Genomic DNA, 25,255 nt, shown 5'->3' on the forward strand with positions numbered 1-25,255 from the left:
ATAACCTTTTCTTGTAGTTAACATTTAAGAAACCCAGTCCTTTGGAAAATGCCATAAAATAAATTAAATTTTCCTGGGTACTGTGGTTTCTGTCTGCAGTGGCCTGCTTTTTGGCATTTCTTCTAAGCTGAATGCTTCTCTAAAATCTTAGCTTATATCTGTAGCCAAAGTACCTAGCCCTCTGCTCACCCTTCTGTGGCATCCGAGGTATCTTTGGTGAACATTCAAGGACGAATTACCAAGGTGTTCTCTCTCTTCGTCAACACTCACCTCCCAAGCAGCATTCTGTGGTGGGGCACATTACCACCATGTTGGGGAATCAGTGTGTGTTCACACGACAAGAGGCGAAAAAGAAAAAGACAAGAATTGCCAAAACAAGCAAGTTTTTCCTATTCTTTCCTCTGTCTGAGAAATGTTCCTCAACTTTCCCCAACACCCGATGCATGATACCTGCCAAAAAAAGCTTTCTCCTTGCTCTTCAGACACAGGCTCATTGTGAGCCATTCTCCCCGGCATCCCCGGGAGTGCAAATTTGTGTATGTGGTGTTTTGTTTTGTATTTATTTTCCCAGCCCTTTGAAAACAGGGCCTTTTCCTATTTAAAATAAATTTCAGAAGTGAAATACTTTTTCCCTTTTGAGAGCCCAGCCCTTCCTCCATACAAACCTTCATGCATTTTCAGAGGACAATGAAAACTTGCTCTAAAACACCATCCATAGACTTCCCTTCAGTCAGTGTTTTTCTCACACATTAACAACAAAATAACAAGTACTGTACATCCAACCACTGTGATCCCTGAATAAACATAGGCCCTTGACAAGTAATTCTATTTTTAAGAGTCATTTTTTATGTGAGTCAGTTATTACAATGGGCAGTTAGAATGTGCTCCTATTGTGCACACCCATGCACAGTAGGAATGGAACTGTACCGCAGTCACAGAGCAAGCTAGGTAGTTCTCTGACTTCCACAGCAGACATGGAGGAGGACTAAGAGGGGAAGAAATAGTCACTCATGTGGTTTTAGAAACAGTAAAACTGCACAGCACATTTTCAGTTGTCTGCTGTTCTATTAAATATTTTCACTGTTTAGACATTGTATTTTTTCTATTCACAGCCCTTTACAAATAGAAGTGGATTTCCCTAGATCTCTCATAAAGCACTGTGGAAACGTGTTTTCTTTTTACAAATGTTTAAATAGCTTTGGTTATTATTTACATTTCTTCCCATAATGTACTCAATCAAAACATTTTATAGGCTTTTATCCACACATGTAAAGCTTGAAAGGGCAGTAATGAGAAAGCAAATGCCAATAAGTTGTCTGGTGAATGTGCTGCAATTTCAACAAAGATTATTTTTTCAGGAATGGGTAATTTGTAAAACTTGAAGTTTTATACTTTTTACCAAAAGTGTGCTAAAGCACCAATGACAACACAAAATGCTTTGCTTTCTCAAAAACTGGGGAAACTTCTCTAACCACTTATTACAGTAAATGGAAAGTAAACAAAATTTCTAAACTTTCAAGGGTAATGTTTCCACTTGTTATCATCACCTGTTATGGACATTGCCAGAGTTGCAGTGACTGATACTTTTGTCTACTTTTAATTTTTACAAGAAATTAAAATTCAAAAAAACGTGATGTACAAATCTTCCAGAAAGGTTAGAATTGTTTTGACCAGAGGTTGTCAAACTTCAATTTGAACCATTACAAGACCTTTCCCATGTAAGTATAAACCTTATTAGAACGATCCTGTTGGCCTGCTGTGAACATACTGCTTCTTTCTCTCCCACCTCACCTATCTGAACCCACTACCCCACACATCAGAAAGACAATTTTTCCATCATAAAACAAAGTTCATATTGCCTTTGTTCTGCTTCAAATTACAATGCCAGTTCTGATGGAGCTTTTATGGTGACACAACTCCAGTATTACTTTTGCATCTGCTTGGGCTTGTTCACATTTACAGCCAGACTTTCGGCATATCTGGGAACTGGAAAGCTCACAACAGCTCTACCAAATACCCCAGGACTCTTAGATTCTAGAAAGATCTCTGTTACCAAATGCTACTTTCCAAGACTTTTTTTCTTAGATGGAGTTTCACTCTTGTTGCCCAGGCTGGAGTGGTGCAATCTCAGCTCACTGTAACCACCGCCTCCCAGGTTCAAGTGATTCTCCTGCCTCAGCCTCTTAAGTAGCTGCGATTACAGGCACGTGCCACCACGCCCAGCTAATTTTTGTATTTTTAGTAGAGACGGGGTTTCTCCATGTTAGCCAGGCTGGTCTCGAACTCCTGACCTCAGGTGATCCACCCGCCTTGGCCTCCAAAAGTGCTGGGATTACAGGCATGAGCCACCGTGCCCGACCGCAAGACTTTTTTAATGAGTTGTTCCAGTTAGCTCAGAGCCCTGCCCTCTCATTAGCTCCATGAAGACTGATGACTTACTACTACATATTCCAAAGACAGGTCCCCACTGGGGTCAGGTAGAACTGGTTGGCACTCCTGCCCCACTAGGAGTAGGAGGAAAAGTAATAGGAAGGAAAATCACTTGCCCTTAAATTGATGTGGGGTGAGATTAAAAACCTTTCTTTTGGTGATCTGTTCGGTCACAGTATTTCTAACGATGACAACTGGATGGGAGGCCTGTAGTTCCATTTTACCCAGCAGAGGAGAACAGTCCCGACCCAGTGAAAGTCATTTATTCCAGCATGTTGGGAACATAGTACCTGGGGCACTGGTTTTATATTGTCTGAACGGTTTAGCTGCCACATAGCATTGGGTAATAATGTATTGGGGTGAGGGCTGGGGCATACAGGGAGACAGTGAGACCCCTACAAGGCTGTACTTTCCTTTGACACATTCCAGGTGAAATCTTAGAAGGCAGCAACTTCTCCTGTGTTTGACAGATAATAATAATCAGGAAATCTCTCCCTACCCCCCACCCCCAATATAACAGTGGCCGCTTCTCATAGGAGTAGCATACATATTTTTAATATGTAGGATGACAAGGTATAGTGGGAACTGTTTACCTTAGCATGTACTGTTTGTTTCTCAAGAATTTCAGGTTCATTACACCTTAGCAATGAAAAGCCTTCTCTTATCTAGGAAGTACTTGTAGCATTCACCAGCTTGTCTGTTCCTTTTAATTTTTTTTTTTCCTTTGGCCAGGACCTCCCATCATAATGCCCGGATTTTCAAATTTCTAGTAATTGAGTTTCACATTCCTAATATTAACACCCATAAGGAAGCTTGAAAGAGAAAATGGATACTAGTTATCTTACAGACTAAATATCAGTAAGAGCCCTTTGATTTTGAAGTGTTTGAAGGATGAGTGAAGAGGCCTTGTTTAGGATAGTACACTGTGGTCTTAACACATTGGGACCGTGATTTGCTACCTGAATATCTTGGAAATTTGGGGGATTCTAACCCAAGTGGTGATTAAAAACAAGAGAGCTTTCATTTTCAAATTCCCTAACATGACGCCCTAATTATTCTAATTACTTAGAATAAAAGTGGATAACCTAAAATTGTGAAGTTTTATGGTTACTAAATATTTTAGTTAACCACTTCAGTTGTTCATGATCGAAATAATTTTATATTCATTATAATAACTTCTGTAAACTGGGCAGGGGAATTGACTCCCTTTGGTACGATAGACATTTATACTGTCTCTAAGTGAATTTGCCACAGATTCAGAGTGAGGTGCTTATTTGTGAAGCATTAAGAATCCCTGGGCTGTTCCCAGGGAGTTGAGTAGAGGCATGGTGAATAACTGTTCAGGTACACCTAATTGTATAGCTTGTTTATATTTGTTGTTGTACCACAATGCCCGTATTACTTAGAGCATAAACTCCAATCAGATTCACATTTATTTTAATTATTTGATCATGAACCACATAACCTAATGGGAAACTTGGCCTGATCTGTTTTGTGAAATGTCTTGAGAAAATTATCCATGCCTACATTAAGCAAAAACAAAACTAACTCCACATGATCTCACGCATAAAAAATGAATGCCTGGAAAAGATGCTAGTTTTAAGTTTTAGGCCAAGATTGAATTTCAATTCTGGGTCATAGATTAATGTATGTGTCCAAATAAATGTGTATATTTGTGTGTTTGTGTGTGTATATTTAATGAATGAATAGATAAGTATATACCCACAATATAAGTTGCTGCTAAAGAAAATAAAAGTTATAAGACCTGAAAGGGGACACCAAAAATATGATTTCCTTACAAATATTTTCAGGAATTTTACTTAATTGCAACCAGAAGTCTGACCTGGAAGTGTAGTGTTTTGACCCCCCTAGCTGTCTGGTTTCCTATTTGCGGTGTTTTTTTTCTCCCCCAACTGTGAGAAAATATATTTTACACGGTTTTAACCCTGTGTATTCTTAGAAACACTGAAGTAGAAAGTATTCCTCTGCGGGGAAGAAATTCTCATTATTTACAAGAATGATTTGCAAAAGCTTCACTTAAATAGAAAATATTTTTTAAAAACTTAACAAATCCTTATTAGATATATTTCAAAATAAAACAGCTTCTTGGTTGCCCTTCAAGGTAGTGTGAACTTCTAGAAGACTGAGATTTTTGTATTGTTTAAGTTTACCCTTATTTTAGTAAAATACTAGTGTTTTCATAACAAAAGTGTACAGAATTTATAAATAATGCCCTTATAATGAGGGTTTTTCATGCTTTCCCCCCTTCATTTTTAGCTTATTCAATCTTTTTTTCCTCTAGCTTTTTATAAAAGTGAAAATTAGGCTGAGTAAACTTAGGAAGGCTGTAGTACTATATAGTATTCTAATGAACTAAAAGATAACAATAAGGCCTGTCATGATGGCTCACCCTTTTAATCCCAACACTTTGGAGACCAAGGCAGGAGGATTGCTTGAGACCAGAAGTTCAAGATCCACCTGGGCAACATAACAAGGTTCTGTCTCTACAAAAAAACATAAAAATAAATTAGGTGGGTGTGGCAGCACGTACCTCTAGTCCTAGCTGCTCAGGAGGCTGAGGCAGGAGAATGGCTTGAGCCCAGGAATTCGAGGCTGCCGTGATCTATGATCATACCACTGTACTCCAGCTGAGGCAACAGAGAAAGACCCTGTCTCTTTAATGATAGTAAGAAATGAATGAATGACAACAATGAAGCTTAATTAGGATGACTGTAGGGCCAGGAAGCCTACTGTTGGAAAATTATAGAATTCACCATCAAATACTCATAGATTGATTTGCTGAATCAGTCAAATGATGAGAAACATTGTTTCCATATTTCCATTGTAGCCTCTTGTTGTTTACCATTGTGGTGGAATAATTATATATCTCGTTTTTTAAATCTCAGACATTTTCACTTACAGGAAAGCCTCATTCTTCCTAACTATTTAGTTGAGAGATTTAAAAATGAGGAACACAGTTGTCAACAATCCATTTAGCTAAAGAATACTTCTCATTTTTTTAATAACAGCTTTATTGAGATATAATTCATATACAATTCACCTGTTTAAAGTATACTGTTCAATGGTTTTTATGTATTCAGAGTTGCGTAACCATCACCAGAATCAATTTGAGAACATTTTCATCACTCCAAAAGAAACCCTTTACCCATTAGCAGTTACTCTTCATTTTCCCCAATACCCCAGCCACAGACAACCAACCACCAGCTTACTTTCTGTCTCTATGGATTTGCCTGTTCTGGACATTTCATACAAATAGAGTCATACACCATGTGGTTCTCTGTAACTGGCTTCTTTCACTCAGCATAATGTTTTCAAGGTTCATTCATTTTATAACACATATCAGTAGTACTTTATTTCATTTTATTACAAATAATGTTCCATGGTATGGATCTATCATATTTTGTCCATTCATCAATTGATGGACATTTGGGTTGTTAACCACATTTGGCTATGATGAATAATGCTACTATGGGTATTCGTGTACAAGTTTTTGAGTGGACATATGTTTTCATTTCTCATGGCTGTATACCTACGAATGGAATTTCTGGGTCATTCTGTACCTGTATGTTTAACACATTGACGAACTTCCAGACTGTTTTCCAAGTAGCTGCAGCATTTTCTGTTCCTGCCAGCAGTGTATGAGGCTTCTGTTTTCTCCACCTCCTTAGCCACACCTGTTTGTCTTTTTGACTATAGCTGTCCTGTGTGTATGAAGTGTTATCTCATTGTGGTTTTGATTCCATTTCCCTGATGACTAATGATGTTACCATCTATTCAAGTACTTACTGGCCATTTGTATATCTTCTGTGGATAAATGTTTGTTCAGGATTTGAACCCATTTTTAATTGGGTTATTAGTCTTTTTATTGAGTTATGGGAGTTCTTTTAAACATTCTAGATATAAGTCCCTTATCAGCTATATGATTTATAACATTTTTCTTCTCTTCCGTGGATTTTCTTTTCATTTTCTTGATGGTGGCCTTTGATACACAAAAGTTTTTAATTTTAATGATGTCCAATTCATCTATTTTGTTGTTGTTGTGCTTTTGATATCATATCTAAGAAACCATTGCCCTATCCAAGGTAATAAAAATGTACATCTATTTTTTAAGGAGTTTTATAGTTTTAGCTCTTACATTCAGGTCTTTGATGCATTTTGAGTTAATTTCATATATGACATGAGTTAGCGGTCCAACTTTATTCTTTTGCATGTGGATATCCAGTTGTCCAAGTACCTTTTGTTGAAAAGACTATTCTATCCTCATTTAATTTTCTTGGCACCTTTGTTGAAAATCAGTTGACAATAAATGTGAGTGTTTATTTCTGGACTCTCAATTCTGTTTCTTTTTTCTTTTTTTTCTTTTTTGAGACAGAGTCTCTCTCTGTCGCCCAGGCTGGAGTGCAGTGGTGTGATCTCGGCTCACTGCAACCTCCGCCTCCCAGGTTCAACAGATTCTCCACCTCAGCCTCCTGAGTAGCTGGGATTAAGGCATCCGCCACCATGCCCAGCTAATTTTTGTATTTTAGTGGAGATGGGGTTTCACCATGTTGGCCAAGCTGGTCTCGAACTCCTGACCTCATGTGATCCACCTGCCTCGACCTCCCAAAGTGTTGGGATTACAGGCGTGAGCCACCGTGCCTGGCCTCAATTCTGTTTCTACATGTGTTTCCATATGCCAATACTGCACTGTCTTGATTACTGTAGCTTTATAGTAAATTTGAAATTGTCTTCTCATTCTTTTAATGGAACTATTTTTTTTTTCTTCCCAGCAGGGTCAAAGCTGGCATTTACTGGTTAGGATCAAGAATCTGTTTTAACCTAGCCAGTGCAAACATGATTTTAAATTGTTATAAATATCTGAATTTTAGTGAACTAATAAAGTACCATTGATTTTGCCAGTGGTCTTCTCCAGAGATTTAGATTAAATTTAATCTTTCACAAATTTCTTGACTCTAATTGTTCCATTTTAACCAAATCAATGAAGATAAAAGTTATCCTCATTATAGTCAAGGTCTTCATAGGCAGAAAAACTGTGGTGAGTTACCAGTATTTGCAAGGTATGACTGAGGGCACTCATGGGTCTTTAATCCTCATTCAGAATCCTTTCCCTCAGGTTCTAAAGTTGAGGTCAGGTTAAAATCTAATCTCCTTTGCTCACCCTTCCAGGCTTGTCCCCCATCTGTCTCTATTATTCTATGCATTGTGAACTCTAGGCGTCAGTCTATCCTACCAGGGTTGCCAGGAGCCAAAAGGACTTGTCTGAGTTTTCGCACAGATATGAATGCAGCGCCCTCCGCTTCTCAGTCCCAGCAGAATGCTCCTGATGCTTTAATCCTCTGCTTGAATGTTTCCCATCCTTGAGGATCTCCCTCCTCCCAATTTGGTTTGTTACTCCTCTTTGTTAAGTTAGACTTACCCTTTTTTTTTTTTTAACATTGCAGTTGCCTATGCATACCTTTGTTGCAGTAGCATTTACAATGTAACCATCCTACCTTTAACTCCTCTGTCTCTCCCTCTGCCCTCAGTTGAGTCCCTCAGGAGCAGAGCATTTTTCTTGATACCCCTAGGACTTCACATAATACTTATATGTGGTAGGTGTGCAAGTGGCATGAGTTGGATGGTTCCGGTTCGATTATTACTACTTGAGGGGCACCTGGTTTTTGACAGAATGAAAAAACAATAACCATTTCCTGTTCATACTGGCTCCTAGAACTCCTCTACTGAAATCATTTTCAAGATTAAGAAAGAGTAAAATCCCTTCTTAGTGGAATGCCTCACATATACAGACATATATACTCCAGTTTGCTGCCAAACTGCTAACTCAGTAATAGCTCACCATGAATGTGATATTTAATAGAAATGATTGACAATAATTCCGGACAAAGGTGTGCAGCCCAGACTTGTTTAACAATGTTGGCCTTAATGCCATTTCTAAGGAATCTTTTTTTTCTTCTGAGCCCCAAAAAAGTCTTTTTCCACAAAAGCTGTGTTGAGGAGAGAGCTGAAAAACAGTGAGACTTGCTCTAATGCATGGGGAAGGGGTTTGAATGATGCAAATAAGCAGAGTAGCAGTGTGTCCAGAAGTAGGTGCTGGTGGTAGAGAGCAGCAGCAGCCTGGGGAAGACCATGGGACAAGATGGAGGGACAGGGAGCTGATAGCAGGAGGTGTGGGCAGGGCTGATGTTGAGAAAATCCTGAAAAGTAGTGATATTTGGCTTCATACAGAACCTTACAGGTGGCTTCATACAGAACCTTAGATGTGAGAACCTTGATGGGAGACATCTGCCACTGAGAAAAGATGAAGACAAACCTAGCAAACCAGTGAAATGCACAAGTCCAGGAAGAAAAGAGAGAGACAGAACGTGCCTGAGTTTGAACAAGATGTAGTGTATTATTACCCTTGATTGTGTGGATATTGCTTTACAACTCAGAGCTTTCTCCAGGATCCTCTTTCAGAGACCCCAAAGCACTGTAAAGTACCAAGTATTTGCAAATGCCAAGTGGAAAAGTCTCACACCATGTGGACTTTCTAGTAAAACAAAGGGAGAGGCCAGGTGCAGTGGCTCATGCCTGTAATCCTAACACTTTGTGAGGCCAAGGCAGGAAGATCATTTGAGAGCAGGAGTTCAAGACCAGCCTGGGCAACATAGTGATACCCCATCTCTACAAAAAAAAAATTTTTTTTAATTAGTTGAGTGTGGTGGTGTGCACCTGGAGTCCTACTTGCTTGGGAGGCTGAGGCAGGAGGATCGCTTGAGCCCAGAAGTTTGATGCTGCAGTGAGCTATGATCACGCCACTGTCCACCATCAAAGCCCCCTGTAACTGGAAACATCTTCACCTGAAGTGGGATGACTGAGAGCTGAGTAATGCCTTGAAAATATTTGCATTTGTAACAGCGGAAGGACAGTGATGAAAAGTGATTCTGTGGGGTGGATCTCCAGGAAGCTGGGAAATGTGGCATAATAAAATGTCATGAGCTTTTGTGAGGCCCCAGGGAATGGTGAATTCTCAGTGTGCAACAAAAGGAAAAATATCTAAATAAAAGGAAAGTGAAGTTTTCATGGAATGACAGGGCTGTGTGTACTCCTGTCAGTGAGTGGGGACCAGGATCTTGGAGAGGTGGCAGGGTGCAGGCAGGATGCAGCTTTAGACCTTCCCAGACACCTGATCTGACACTTCTCCATAGGCCATTAGAGTGTCAGTCTGTTTGTTTCCTACTCTTATTTTAAATTCCCTCTGTTCCTGGTATTTCCTTAATATTTCCATTTTGTTTGCGTTACATATTTAAACTGTTTTTTTAAAACCTGCATTCTATGTTTTTAGCAGGAAGGTTTCCTTTATCTCAGCTTTCAGATTTCCCCAATTCAGTTTTTAGAGATTAGCCCTGTTTACTACAAGGTGATATTTTTATTGAATGGTGCACTTTCTATTCCATGCTTAACAGGTTGGTAATCTGGCTTGAGTCTGCAAGATGTGCGTATATGTATCTATAACTATGTATCTATAAATCTGTATTTTCAACTTGGGCCACTAGTTTAAAAATCTCAGGGTGAAGTTATTGTTCGTATTTTACAATAGTATGATAATTTAAGCTTAAGGAAGATAAGAGCTTTACAATCACCTGTTAGATCATTTTTGTTTAGATTTCCTTTAAATTGTTATCTACTTAGAAAAATTATTCTAAAGATTATAGTTATAGTTCACAACATAATAAAAGATACTTTTGCCTTCCTTATAAAATGTTATTTTCAGGGTTAGGAAATTACCTAAAAAAAGAAGCTTTAATCATGATTTATGTTCTGAGACTTTGGAAGAGGGTCTATATTAATATAAATATTTAGAAGAAAAAAATGTATCATCTTGAAAGGCCCTGAATATTTTCATGGTGGTGTTTCTTTTTTACAAATAAATCTTTAAAAGAATACTTTCATTTTTTAAAACATCAGAAATTTCAAATACATACAAAAATAGGATCATATAATGAACCCCCACTTATCTGTTGCCAGCATCCCAGTTTTAAACAGCATATAGCCAATGTTATTTCATTTATATGCTCATCTATTCCCTGCTCCCCCAACTATTTTAAAGTAGATTCTGGATGTCATTTAATTTTATATATAAATGATTCAACATACAGGGCTCTAAAAGAGAAGTGATTTTTAAAATGTTAAAAGTGCCATTAAAGACAAAAAAGTAATGTCATCAACTATCTAGTCCATCTTCAGATTTATCTGAATGTCTCTTCAGTTCCTTTATAGTTGAGTTGTTCTATTCAGGGTCTGAACAAGGTTGGTGTCCACATTCATTGCACTCGGTTGATTATCTTTATCATAGAAGAACACCTCCTTTAACCTATAGGAGCCCTCATCCCCAATTTTTTTTCTATCTGTTTATTTAAGAAAGCGGGTCAAATGTCCTCTGGAATTTCCCACATTTGGATTTGGCTGGCTGCATCTGGATGGTGGCATTAACCTGCCTCTTCCAGCCCCTTGTATTTTCTGTGGATTGGTGGTTTGAGCCACAGGCCTGATGAGGCTGGGGTCCCTTGTGTGAGAATACTTTGTGGTATGTGGGGTGTGTTTTCTGTTGCATCTCATCTGGCAACACATGATTTCTGGTTGTATCCCTTCTAATTTCATGCTAACAATGTATATACAATGAAAATGGAGCTTTTTATGATTTTAAAATTAATCAGTATTTTAGATTTGTTCATTAGGTATTTATATTACTAGTAAATACTGTTTAAGCAAAACAAAATTTAAAAGACTCCTTTACGTAGGCTTCTGAAACTTTGCTTAATTCAGGCAATTAAGATAAAAATATCAAGGTAATGTTTCGCAATAAAACCTGGGTGTTAGCATACATAGTTCCTTTTTAAATCTAAGTCTATGTAAGATCTAATTTAGCACCTTAATTAAGATGGTAAGTTATTGCATACCTATCATCATAAAGCTTACATATCAGCCCAATATACATCTTATGTGAACTCTTAAGGACTTGTATAATAGAAGATAAAAATAAAAAGCACATACATGGTGGGTTTTTTTTCCCCTATAAAAACGCAAATCAGCAGGTAGTTAAAACAAAAAGAAAGAAAGAAAAGAAAACAAAGAAGGCATGAGACCGGTTCATTTAAATTCCCTGGAGGAGTGATAATAATTGAGCTAATATGCATTGGCTTCTCATAAATTGCTTCAGTAGTTTAGGCCTTGAGTGGCTTAGAAATTAGCTGTCTCCCCTTGCCTCTTCACTGTTGCTATAGAATCCAGCTAAAGGCCTGTTTGTTTGTGTTTAAAGAACTAGGATAACCTCTTATATTCACTGACAGAACTTACATTTTGTTTTTGTCTTCTAAGAACTCTGCAAAGCACTACCATTACTCTAATAAGACTCTCACTACTAATTTCATTATAACATACCAGTAAATCAACAAAATGAGATTTAGAGCAGTAACTTCCAGACCTGTCTGAGCATCAGAATTCCCTGGAGCTCTTTTAAAAGAATGTAGTTCTCTGGCTCTCACCCCAGGTTCTCTGGGCCTGGGAATCCAGGAATCTGTATGGTTGGAAAAGACCTCAGCCTTGGAGATTCAAATTTCCCAAGTGATTTAGATATGGGCAGTGGACTCATGATTGGGAATTGGAAAGACCCTAGACTAGTAGACAGATGCTTATTTGAGCTTGATAGTGGATTATTTAATAACTGGAAGAGGAAGTAGAAGAGATGATAAGTTTTAGGAATATTTAGTGTTTTCATCCATGACTTGAGTGAATGCATCAAAAATGGGTAAAAGACCTAGCACCTTATAAAATGGGATAGAAATTCCAAATGACTGTGACAAAATTAAGAGGAATGTCTGTTACAGACAAATGCTGAATAGAAAATGTAGAATAGAAAACAGACTACATAAAAAGAAAAAGCAGAAAGCAAGCAAGCATGCAACTGGGAAACAAAAACAGAAGTGTGACATGAAAGAAGAAACACACAATGATCTTTCTTTAATTTAATGTTTTCCCCTGAAGCTCCTGTGTTGTTTTCTGCTTCTCATCTTTGCAAAGTTCCCAGAACAGATGTTTGTGTTTTGTGTCCTCTTTCATACTCTCATTTATTCTTCCACCCTGAAGCTACCTCTGAAATGCTACCAATCACCTCTCAATTGCCAGCTGAGTATTTTGTTCTATTTCTGCTGTCACTAATGCTCTCTGGCATTTGATCTTTCAACTCTCTTTTCCAAGACTTCACTATGGTGGCTGGCCTTCTTCTGATCTAACTACTCCATGTGGGCCCCTCTTTCTCTGCTGACTCTTGAGCAGTGGTCCTGCCCTTGCCCTTTGATCTCTCACTTGACATGCTCTGCCATGGACTTTTCTTCCTTTTGGCCAGAGTTGCTTCAGTAGATCTGCAGCCATGACTTTTCCTCTGAACTCCAACTTTTCCTTTTCCTTTTCCTTTTCCTTTCCCCTTTCCCCTTTTTCCTTTCCCCTTTCCCCTTTCCTTTCCTTTCCTTTCCTTTTTTTTCTTTCTTTCTTTCTTTTTTTGAGACGGAGTCTCACTCTGTCACCCAGGCTGGATGGAGCGCAGTGGCATGATCTTGGCTCATTGCAACCTCCGTCACCTGGGTTCAAGCAATTCTCCTGCCTCAGCCTCCCTCCTGAGTAGCTGGGACTACAGTTGCACACCACCACACCCAGCTAATTTTTATATTTTTAGTAGAGACAGGGTTTCACCATATTGGTCAGGCTGGTCTCGAACTCCTAACCTCAGGTGATCCACCTGCCTTGGCCTCCCAAAATGCTGGAATTACAGGCATGAGCCACCGTGCCCAGCCACTGCACACCTTATTTCTATTGGCTTTCCAAACAGCTTCACCCAGAAATCTCATTGATCCTCATCTCTAAAGCTTGGTTTATCTTACCAAGCCTACCTACCCTCTCTATACCTTAGGAAGCTACCACTCATGTAGTCAACAAAGTTAAAAAAAATTGTCATTGTCATCAGTCTTCTCTGAACACGTTTCATTGACAACCAAGCCTGTCTCTGATTTTTATCTCTGAAGTGTCCCTTGAATATATCTCTCTCTTGTTAGTCCTATGGCTACTGATGATCCTTGCCTTCTCCCACTTGACTTTGTTAAAAGAAAAACTTTAGACAAAATAAATATAACAGTTTATTTGAGCAAATAACAATTCATGAATCAGGCAACACTCAAATCCACAAGAGATTCTGAGAGCTCCGTTCCAGCAGTATGGGCAGGGGGCTTTCACAGGCTGAATGTGGAGGCAAAGTAAAGAAATTACTTGATTGGTTATAGCTAGGCATTTGCCTTATTTGGATATGGTTCAATAGAAAGTCCCTAGTTAATATAACGAATTTGCTAGTTGGTTATCTGCGATTGGCTGAAGCTCCATTCAAAATTAATCAGTCACAAGGAATGCCTCTAAGTTAAGTTTTGGTTTGCTTATTTATGTAAGGTTCCTGGTACAGACACAACCCCAGACTAATGGTTTCTTGCTTATTTTGGCTTAACAGCTTGTTAATGATAGGTATGCAGTAATTTGTGATAAAGAGGGAAAAAAAGATGAAGAGAAATATTAGGAATAGAAGTATTAGTAATGAAAAAAAGACATAATTAGATCAGGAATAGAAGTATTAGTAATGAAAAAAGACATAATTAAATTAGGTGGAAATTAAAATAAAAGACTATTAAGAACAACTTCATGCCAATAAATTTGAAAAGTAAGGTGAAATAGAAAAATTCATAGAAAAATATAAATTGTTAATGTGAGCTAAGAATAAATATAAACCCTGAATAGATTATTAAAGAATTTAAACCACTGGTTAAAAAAGAAAGCACCAGGTCTAGATATTTTACCAGGACAGTTCGCCCCAAAATTTAAGAACTAGGTAACTCCAGTTTTATGTACTTGAATAAATGTTAACATCTCCAATTCATTTTATGAGGTTACTATAACTTGACACTAAAAACTAGGATCAGAAAAGAAAAGAAAAAAACAGGACAATAAAAGAGAAGAAAATTACAGGTCAATCTCACTCAAATATAAAAGCAGAAATCCTAAACTAAATATTAGCAAGCTAAATTTGGCAATATAGAAAACAAAATCATGATATCATACAAAGTTGGCTCAGCATTAAAAGTCAATTTGTAATATTTACAACATTAATAAATTAAAAAGAGCAATGCATGTAACAATTATACAAGGTACAGGAAAAGCAACCAGTATTTATAATAAAAATTCTTAGAAAATTAGAAATATGTCTACAAAAAGTCTACAACAAATGTTCTCAGTAGTAAGTGAAACATTAACAGTGTTAGCTTTATAATAAGGAGCACCAGAAGATGCCTACCAGCAGCAGTATTCAACACTCTACTGGAGGAGTTCCAGCCCAAAGAATAAAACAGGAAAAAAATATACAGGTGAAAAAATTGGAGATGAAGAAAAGTCCCTTTTTTGGTACATGGTATGATTGTATATGCAGAAAAATCTAAAATAAATATACATACAAATTACTCAAAACAAAGCTATAGCAAGCAAAACAGAATAGCACTGGCGTAAAAATGGACCCTAGACCAACAGAACAAAATAGAGAGCCCAGAAATAAACTCATGTGTATATAGCCAAATATTCTTTGACAAGAGCACCAAAAATGCAAAATGGGGAAAGAATAGTCTCTTCAATAAATGGTTCTGGGTAAACTGGATATCCAAATGCAAAAGAATGAACTTGGATCTTTATCTTATACCATACACAAAAATTAAAATATATTAAAGTCTTAAATGTGAGACCTGAAACCATAAAACTTCTAGTAGAAGATGTTGGGAAATGGCTCCTTGACATTGGTCCTGACAATGATTTTTTTGGATGTGACCCCAAAAGACAGGTAACAAAAGCAACTATATCAAACTAAAAACTTCTGTGCAGCAAAGGAAACAATCAACAAAATGAAAAGGTAACCTATAGAATGGAATAAATATTTTCAAGCCCATATATCTAATAAGGGATTAATATCCAAAATATATAAGGAACTCATACAACTCAATAGCAAAGAAAAAAAAGGAAAAGGAAGAAAGAAAACAACTAAATTAAATACCCCAATTAAAAATGGGGAAGGACCTAAATAGATATTTTCCCAAAGAAAACATATAATTGTAAACAGGTATATGGAAAGGTGCTTAACGTTATTTACCATCAGGAAATGCACATTATGACCACAGTGAGATGTCATCTCATACCTGTTAGAATGGCTGTTATAAAAAGAGATAATAAGTATTGGTGAAGGTGTGGAGAAAAGGGAACCCTTGTGTACTTTTGATGGGAGTGTAAATTAGTACAGCCATTATGGAAAACAGTATGGAGATTCTTCAGAAAAGTAGAAACAGAACTACCATATGATCCAGCAGTCTCACGTCTGGGTATATATACAAAGGAAATGAAACTAGCATCTTTAAAAATGTGCTGTATGTATACAATGGAACATTACTCAGCCATAAAAAAAGAAGGAAATCCTACTATTTGTGTCAGCACTGATGAACCTGGAGTGCATTATGCTACATGAAGTAAGCCAGACATAGACAAATACTGTGTGATCTCACTTGTATGTAGAATCTAAAAAAGCCTAATTCATAAAAGCAGAGAGTAGAATGATGATTGCCAGAGGCAGGGGTAGGGACAGAGTCTGGCTAGGGGAAGGGGTCAATGAGGGAAGGAAGGGGAGATTTGGTCAAAGGACACAAACTATCAGTTATAAGGTGAATAAGTTTTGGGGAATCTAACGTACACTGTGGTGACTATAGTTAATAATCATTGCGTACTTGAAATTTGGTAAGAGAGATCTTTAAATGTTCTCACTGCAAGAAAAAGAGAGATAACTATATGAGGTGACAGTTGTATTAATTAGCCTGATTGTGGTAATCATTTCACAATAGATACATATATCAAATCATCATGTTCTATACCTTAAATGTATACAACTTTTATTTATCAATTATACCCCAATAAAGGTGGGGAAAAAGATTTAATAGGCATTTCAGCTGACAACATATAGAAGTCAGTTACAACAGCAGGCAGTTTAAAAATGTGGTTTTTAGGAGATAACATTTACATGACAACACTAAAAAAACTTTATTGGAAGGTATTAAATAAGTTATTAAAAATAATTAGGAGATTTACCATGTCAAATGTATGGGAAGTCTCATTATCATAAAGATGTTTATTTTCTCCAAATTGATCTATAAATTCAAGGTCTTTCTGATCCAACCCTGAAAGGGCTTTTCATGCAACTGGACAAGCTAATAAAAGGATAAAAGGCCAAGAATAACTTCAAGTACTCCTGATGAAGAAGAAAAATAATGTTGGGAGTCAGGAAAGGAAATTGCCCTACTAGATTAAGATTTATTATAAATAAAGCTCAGGTAATTAACATAGTGTTAACTGACTGATGATAAGCTAGTGGAATAAAGTGAGTCAGAAAGAGAGGTCTGTGTATGACAGAACTGGCAACCAGGGATCAGTGGGGATCTTCTGTTGAATACTCAATTTATTATTCATTTGGGAAAGAATAAAAACGGATTTCTAAATGGTATCATACACAAAGTCAATGTTCATAGTACTGAGGTTTTTAAAAATCACATTATAAAACAACATTCATCATATGATTTCGTTTTTGTAGAAAGAAATAAGAGTATATGTGATTATATATTTTGAGAAAAGACCTAGAAGATATCAAAAGTCGAAGTGACAAAGGGTCTCTGGGTGGTCGGATTGTTGAAGATTCATTTCTCTTTACACCTTTTTTTGTCTAGATTTTTAAAAATACATTGAGTCTATGTTACTTTTAATTAGGAAAAAATTTTTTTTACTTTGAATTTTTTTTAACTATTCTTGTCTATTCTTTTAGATTAAATTTAGCATTATTTTTCGCAGCTTCCAAACTGCCTCCTCCCCTTACACACATAAAAAATAACAGTTTCATTGTGATATTTGACTGGAATTGTCTGGTACACAATAGGCACTCGGTACATATTTGTTAAACAAATAAATATGGGAACAATTCACATCTTTATGATGGTTAGCCCTTCCAGTTGAGAACATGATATATTAATCTTTTTAAGACCTTTTCCTAATTAATTATGAAAACTTTGTAATTTTTTGATGCAGATCCCACACATTTATACAATTAATGATTTCTAAAATTATATCATCTTTTCATTTTCCCCCATATTGAGTCAAACCCTTGAGTATCATTTTATTTTATTTTATTTATGTATGTATTTATTTTTTTAATTTTATTTTTAGAGACAGAGTCTCGCTCTGTCACCCAGGCTGGAGTGCAGTGGCGCGATCTCGGCTCACTGCAACCTCTGCCTCCCGGGTTCTAGCAATTCTCCTGCCTCAGCCTCCGGAGTAGCTGGGATTACAGGCGCACACTGCCACACCCGGCTAATTTTTTGTATTTTAGTAGAGATGGGGTTTCGCTGTGTTGCTCAGGCTGGTCTCAAACTCTTGAGCTTAGGCAATCCACTCGCCTCAGCCTCTCAAAGTGCTAGAATTACAGGCATGAGCCACCGCACCCAGCTGAGTATCTTTAATGTCAGACCTAAGAGTCAGAAAGATGATTTTAACGTAGAAAAACATGCCCTGTTTAGTAAGGTTAAGGACCTGGGTTTATTTAGCTTAGAATAAATGACGAAATTGAAACTGAATACCTATCTTCAAGCATTTGGTAGTGGCCAGCTTTCCTTTAGCTCTGCCGAAGACACACAAAAAAGAAATTCAACTGAAGTGTGAAGAATTTAGGTTAGAGATTGCAAACTGACAATATAAAGCTACGTTGGCTCTCAGAGACATATTATTTGGACCACACAATATATTTTAAAAGTTTGAATTGTTTGCAAAGTTAAAATTTGAAGAGATTTCACATAAAAACTTGGATTTCCAGCTTTTCTGGTACCCCTGTGCCCTAGTTTCCGAAACAAGCCCTGAGCTCTCTCCAGTTTTCCAGTCAGAACCCAGCCCTTTTCCTGTTACCTGTCTTACCCCTCAGGCATTAAGTTTGCAATCTCAGTTCATATAAAGGACAGATAAAGTGGCGCATAGGTAGGTATAGCATCTTCTCACTCAGCATTTTGGTGTTGTTTTTAAAAGATGGTTTTAATGTGGTCCTGGCTGACAAACAGGAAATGAACTAGGAGACTTCCAAGGTTGTTTCTTGTCCTTTGGGTCCATGGTCCTGTTAGAATAGTCCAGTGGTTCATGAACTCTCTTTCTCATTGCACATGATCTAGAATCTCAGAGTTGAAATGGATTCCCTGCAAGACAGGGAGGCCACAGAGGATATGCTTCATCTGGTGTTCCTCTGTATGCACAGGAAATTTGAAATCCATTGCAGAGGGGCCTGCTTGAACAGCTAATAGTTCAAACAAGCAGCTACCTCATTTAGAAGGCTTATTAAAAATCTCTGTTTCTTTTATGTATAGTTATTTAAAGATGAGTGAAGGGTTTTAAAGAGAACTTTTGAGTTTTATAAGTACACAGTATTATATTATTCTTATCATTATGCATGGCCTGGCAGAGTTATGATTGTGGGAACCATAGTTTTGAATATCATTTCATCTATGCTTGCGTGTTATCCAAACACAGTTTTCATATTTAATGTTAAGGGCCTTTTTTTAAATAAACAAAAAAGTGGGAAAGCAACATGGGGAAGAAATCTGAAGTGATAATTTCTCAATTTGTTTTATTCTAATTTTTGTCTGCTCTGAAAAGCCTTCTTATTACATGTTAACAATCTCTGATGGATCCCATAGAAAATGAAATTTGTAGCACATGTGTCCTCTGGCATTACCTACAAAGTCAAAAGGTAGAAAATGTGTGTTTTTTTCTAAATAAATTTGGCTCCAAAGAATTATTTTATAAATAATGATTTTATTCATAATTTTATTTTTTTTTTCATGAAACATTTCATGCTCCATTTGTTTTGGCATCAAATAGACATAGCTTTATTGTGACTCAGAGTCTAGTACTGTCCTTATTTAGGGACATGAAATGTTATCTCAAGGGAACCTTTTTGGAATCTCTAAATGTCTTGGGTAATAAGTGAAATTTTTAGCCTAGGATCAAATATTCCACTTACCCACCAAATTTGTTTCCCAGTTGTGGTCTTAGACTAGGATCCTGTATGTATATTCCTAAACTTGGGACAGGACTCTTGGTTTTCAGTTCCCACAGAACAACCCCTTTCTCCAACCCCACCCATCACCAGCAATAGAGGAGGTCACACTTGGACCCATAACATGTTTCCAAAGGCCCCATCAAGGCTTTTTCATAGGCCCCATCTCATACTTAGTCTCTCTTCATGTTTGAAGTGACAGCATCAAACTCATGATTTCCCTACCCTTTCTACCCTAGGCCTTTTGATAAGGACAAGGTGCAACTTTCTGAGTGACACAGTTTGGGATGTAATGAGTTACAACTTCATTTTTCCTTAATGAAATAGCTTGAAAGCACACGTATTCTTCATCTTTTTTTTGTTTTTTTTTTTGAGATGGAGTCTCACTCTGTTGCCCAGGCCGGAGTGCAGTGCCATGATCTCGGCTCACTGCAACCTCTGCCTCCCGGGTTCAAACGATTCTCCTGCCTCAGCCTCCCAAGTAACTGGGACTACAGGTGCGTGCCACCACGCCTGGCTAATTTTTTTATTTTAGTAGAGACAGGGTTTCACCATGTGAGCCAGGATGGTCTCGATCTCCTGACCTCGTGATCTGCCCACCTTGGCCTCCCAAAGTGCTGGGATTACAGGCGTGAGCCACTGTGCCTAGCCTCTTCATCTTTTAAGTATATTATATGTTCCTAGTCTAGTCTAATACCCAAGATACTGTCAGTACTCAGTTGGTATCAGCCTCTTTCTTCCTGTCCTCTTATTAAATCACAACCAAGCTTGAGAACTGACTCATGACTTCAGACTGGAAACAGTCACATGTCTGAACTGGCGTGCAATGCAGAGCTGCTTCCGGGTTAGCACATAGTAATCTGATTGTGACAAAGTGCCCTTTCTTAAAGCAAATATCAGACCACTATCCAACCTACCTAAGTAAGCTCATCTTCACCAAAATTTTAACTATCTACAAATCCATAATTTTATTTCTTTGAAATTATCATTAGGACCAAATTTTCAGGTCATCTGTATGCCAGTCTTTGAATTGTCATTAAAGCTTTAGTTTGAACCTGTAATTTCCTACAGCAGTTAAAGGAGAAGTCAAAATTAATAAATGGCTGGGATTTTAAAAGAGCATGCAGGTTGAAATTTTGTGTTTAGGCAACTGAGGTTAAAAAAAAAAGCTTAGCTGGGTGCAGTGGCTCACATCTGTAATCTCAGCATTTTGGGAGGTCCAGGCAGCAGGATCGCTTGAGCCCAGGAGTTCAAGACTAACCTTGGCAACATAGGGGGACCATGTCTCTAAAAATAATTTTAAAACTTAGTTGAGTGTGGTAGCATGCACCTGTGGTCCCAGCTACTCAGGAGGTTGAAGTGAGAGAATCATCTGAGCCCAGGAGGTTGAGGCTGCAGTGAATTGTGATTGTGCCACTGCACTCCAGCCTGGGCAACACAGCAAGACCCTGTCAAAAAAAAAATTCAAATGTAGAATGGGGTTGTTCTATAACACAACTAGCCTGATCTCTTTAAAAGTTCAGAGTTCTTTTTTTAAAAGGTAAAGGGAGATTATTTTAGATTAAAAGAGATATAAGCAAATACATCTCTTAAAATCCATGATCTTTGGTTGGATCCGATTCAAAGGAAAATCAGATCAGTGATACACATTTTGGGACAATGGAGAAATTTGAATATAGGCTGGTTATTTGATCGGTAATGTCATACTCAGTTGTAATAATAGTGTTGTGGTGATGAAGGAGAATTTCCTTATTGCTCAAGAGCTATGCTCACATGTTTAGGAGTAAGGTTTCATGATGTCTACTTCGAAGCAGTTTAGAAAATATGTGTCTGAAATACGGCAAAATATTAACTGTTACTGAATCTAGATGGTGGGTTTTGGGATGTTCATGACATTATTTTTCTACTTTTCTGAATGTTTGAAATGTTTCAGACTGTGTGAGTGAGATAATAATGGAGTCATCTCAGGGAGAGAAGTACTGAGGGGCATCGTAGGTCTTCCTGAGCCTGCCTTGTAGTTTGGGAGAAGGCTTTGCTGGAAGAGAGCCACACAGGTGGTGGGTGGGGTCCACAATGAAGTGGAATTCACCTGCCTGGAGGTCCTGATGGCTCACCAAGCCACACAGAGGCATTTTCCCAGGCTCGTCCATGAATGGTCTCGTAATAGCTGTGGGAGAGGGCTTCCCACTGTTACGCACCAGACCACAGACTCCCATTGGCAGCTGTGGGGAAGCTCAAGTCGCCTTAGCTATGCATCCCCTGGAAAACAAGTGAGGCTGGATAGTTTTACAGTAAAATCTCTCATTGAATATTTGCTCTCAGTGTCTTGGGACTGTGAACTGTGACAACCCAAATAAATGACCACTCCCTTAAAACCATTACTCATTGGAACATGGTACTACTTGAAACTAATCTACTGCCTTGCTAAGCCAGGATGGAATTTGTTCAATTCATATTTGAGTTTTTTTGTCGTAATTTTTGCCTTTCTGTTTATGAAGACTGCAAATTTCTAGTAGAGCCATTTTGGAGCAGCTTATTTTAGACAGAATATGAAATAAAATAGTAGGGGGACTGTGGTTTGTCCTTTCTTTCTCTCATATGCATTACTGACCACCTCTCCATTTTTTTTTAAAGAGACTCAGTAGTTTTTGATGAACAACTTAGGTAAGCCAGAAGAAAGTTAGTGTGGTAACAAGTAATCATTTGAGGCTTCATGCTTTGGAGGTTGTTTGTAGAAGGATAAGGAGAAGTGCAACAGCTTTTTACGACATACAGAGAGCAAATGGTGGCACAAGAACTGGAGATTTTTTGGGCTGCTTGGAGGCCAGGGGAGAAGATGGGATCTTGCTGATACTAGATGATTGTGTTACATTAAGCAATTCAAAAATATCAATTGTTTCTGGAAATGCACATACCCGCAGACGCCTGGTGGTAAGATGTTTCTATTGCAAAGCTTTTTCTCCCTCTAATCCAAATCCCTTCTTGTGTCTAAAGACAGTCTTCTCAGATTTAGGAGCACCACAATCGCCAGCAAGGAAACAGCCATACTGAAATGTGATTTGCAAGTGCCTCATAATATTAATACCATCATCCAGTAGTTTTCAGATGAAAAGATGATCACTTTATGATTTCCATTTGCTCTGCTGACTCAGGTTTTCTGCATTTAAAACACCAGCATAGCGAGCTGGGAGCTGGTGCCCCAAGTAGGAAAAGCAAAAGGTCTTTTGGATCCTTTGCCAAATTGCTGTTTAGCTTTAGAGAGTAGTGGAGCTTTGCTTTAGCCCTGGGTAAGTACAAAATCTCAGTGGCCTCCCGAACGCTGTGAAGTTGATTTCATTAAAAGCAAAGATAAGAATGTAGTCTTTATCATTGCCTTTTGTCTATGAATAAATGAAATACGTCTTTCTAAGCATTTCAGTGCAGTATGTTTCAAGCAGCAATAATTTTCTCTGTTTATAGATCAAATTTAGTTTGCCATAAGAACTGGCATAGTACCTTTTGTGTTTAATCTCTCCTCAAGTTTCTCTTTAAACAAAGTTTCATATGACCAGTGGAATTTGGATTAAGCAGGTGCAAATCTTTTTTACATGTTGAACTTGCCATTTCTCTTGTAGGTGCCATTTGGGCAGGTTTTCCATTGAAACCACTAATAACAAGATGCTATTTAGAAATGATTCCTTTTAACTTAATTCTGTCCTGGGGTGGGAGGTGTAGGGGTCAAGGTTTCAATAAACTCATTTCTCCTACTAATTTCTGTAACAAATCACTTGAAATCTGCCTTATACTGCTTTCTTTTTCTATAGGGGAAGGTGTCATATTGAGACTTGATTGTTCAGCAGTCCAAATAGGATTTAGCTGTCACTCAAGTAGTATCTTCAGATACCAGGCTTCCTGGACTCAAAACTGTAGCTTTCATGGTCAACTTCAGATTTTGCCCCTTCCTGATAATAACATTTTTTTTTAAGATGGGGTCTTGCTTTGTCGCCCAGCCTGGAGTACAGTGGTGATCATAGCTCACTGCAGCCTTGAAGTCCTGAGCTCAAGCAATCCTCCTGCCTCAGCCACCTGAGCAGCTGGGACTACAGGCGTGTACCACCATGCCCAGCTAATGTTTTTTTGTATTTTTTTTAAGGAGACGGGGTCTCAGTATGTTTCCCAGGCTGGTCTCGAGCTCCTGGCCTCAAGCAATCCTCCCACTTTGGCCCCTCAAAGTACTGAGGTTACAGGCATGAGCACCACACTGGGCCTGATAATAACATTTTATTGCTAAAGATTTTGCATAGGAAGAAGATTTTTGAAATTTCAAACATGCCTCCTGAATCTTAATCACTTAGAGCTATAGATCAGCAAAGGTAGAATAACAGATATTATACTTTTTTTTTCTCAGTTCTTTGGAAGACTTGCATTATAAATTAATACTTGAAAAATACTTTTAAATTTTGCTGTATGTGTTTGTGAGTCGCCAATTGTTAAGGATTCCACTTCTTCCCTCAGCAGTTGGACAAATAAACAGATGTAGAAATGACTTCCATTCTCTCAGTGACCTAAGAAATAACGTATTTGTTTTAAAGCACTCAGAGTAATGTCAGTGGTGTGTATATTTTGTTTGACATTTTAAGCAGAAGAAAGCCACATGACTGAAATGCAATCTATTTTCAAGTGTGTTAGGAAAAAATTATTTTATCTCAGCAAATCCGGAGATTATCCTTTCATAGATGTCACTGTTCTTGCACAATCTGCATGACTAAAGCAATTGTTCTGTCAGAGCCATCGCTTGTTTAGACAGCATCAAGTCTGCGGTCACTCATGTCCTGGGTCTTTCTACAGGAGTGTCGGAAGGATACTGAATATGAAAGTGGAAACTTCTTTAATTGTATTCTTTATATAAGTTATTTCAGACCAACCATAGTCATGGACTTTGGAGAATCTGATGGTCCTAGAGATTACTTCCTGCAACTCTTGGCCACTCCAGTTTGACAGAGGGGGACCCTCACCCCACTCTGGTGGAGCTTTTGCTTCTGATTATTCTACCAAATAACTTGACTGCTGACTGCGATAACCAGGAACGGTTTTACTATGATTTCAGGAAAATCATCAACAAAGTAGTTTATACCTGGAGGGAAGCCAGAAGAGAAGAGAAAGGGAGAGAGGAAGGAATTAAGCTGGCACTTTCTGTGAATCATCTGAAAATCTGTTGCCACCCTATGAGACGAATGATAGTGTCTCCATTTTCACAGATGGCATTTACTCTTCTGGATCAGGCTTCTTTCATGTAACATTATGTTTGTGAGATGTATTTCTGTTACTACCTGTAACTGTAGCTCATTCATTTTTAGAGGCACTATAGTATTTCAGTGTGTGACTATATCCCCATTAAAAAATTTAATGTTGATGGATATTTGCATTGGTTCCAGGTTGAGACTATTGTGAAGAGTGCTATTGTGAACACTGTATGTTCATGCCTAAGTTCAGCTTTAGATACTCAAGCATTTTTTTCAAAGTGGCTGTACCAATTTGTACTCCTGCCAGCAGCGTATGAGAATTCCAGTTGTCCTACATTCTTGTCAACACTTTATGCTCTGTCTCTTTCACTTAGGCCACTCTGGTGAGTTGGAG

At 37.9% G+C, this 25,255-nt stretch overlaps 1 protein-coding gene across 3 annotated transcripts in view; it reads left to right on the forward strand.

Annotated features, from left to right (window-relative positions):
• Positions 1 to 25,255, forward strand: part of SLX4IP (SLX4 interacting protein) — a 192,495-nt gene that overhangs the window by 137,077 nt on the left and 30,163 nt on the right. The gene's annotated exons all lie outside the window — the stretch shown is intronic.

This window comes from Pan troglodytes, chromosome 21, assembly GCF_028858775.2.
Source record: "Pan troglodytes isolate AG18354 chromosome 21, NHGRI_mPanTro3-v2.0_pri, whole genome shotgun sequence".
NCBI classification, from domain to species: domain Eukaryota; kingdom Metazoa; phylum Chordata; class Mammalia; order Primates; family Hominidae; genus Pan; species Pan troglodytes.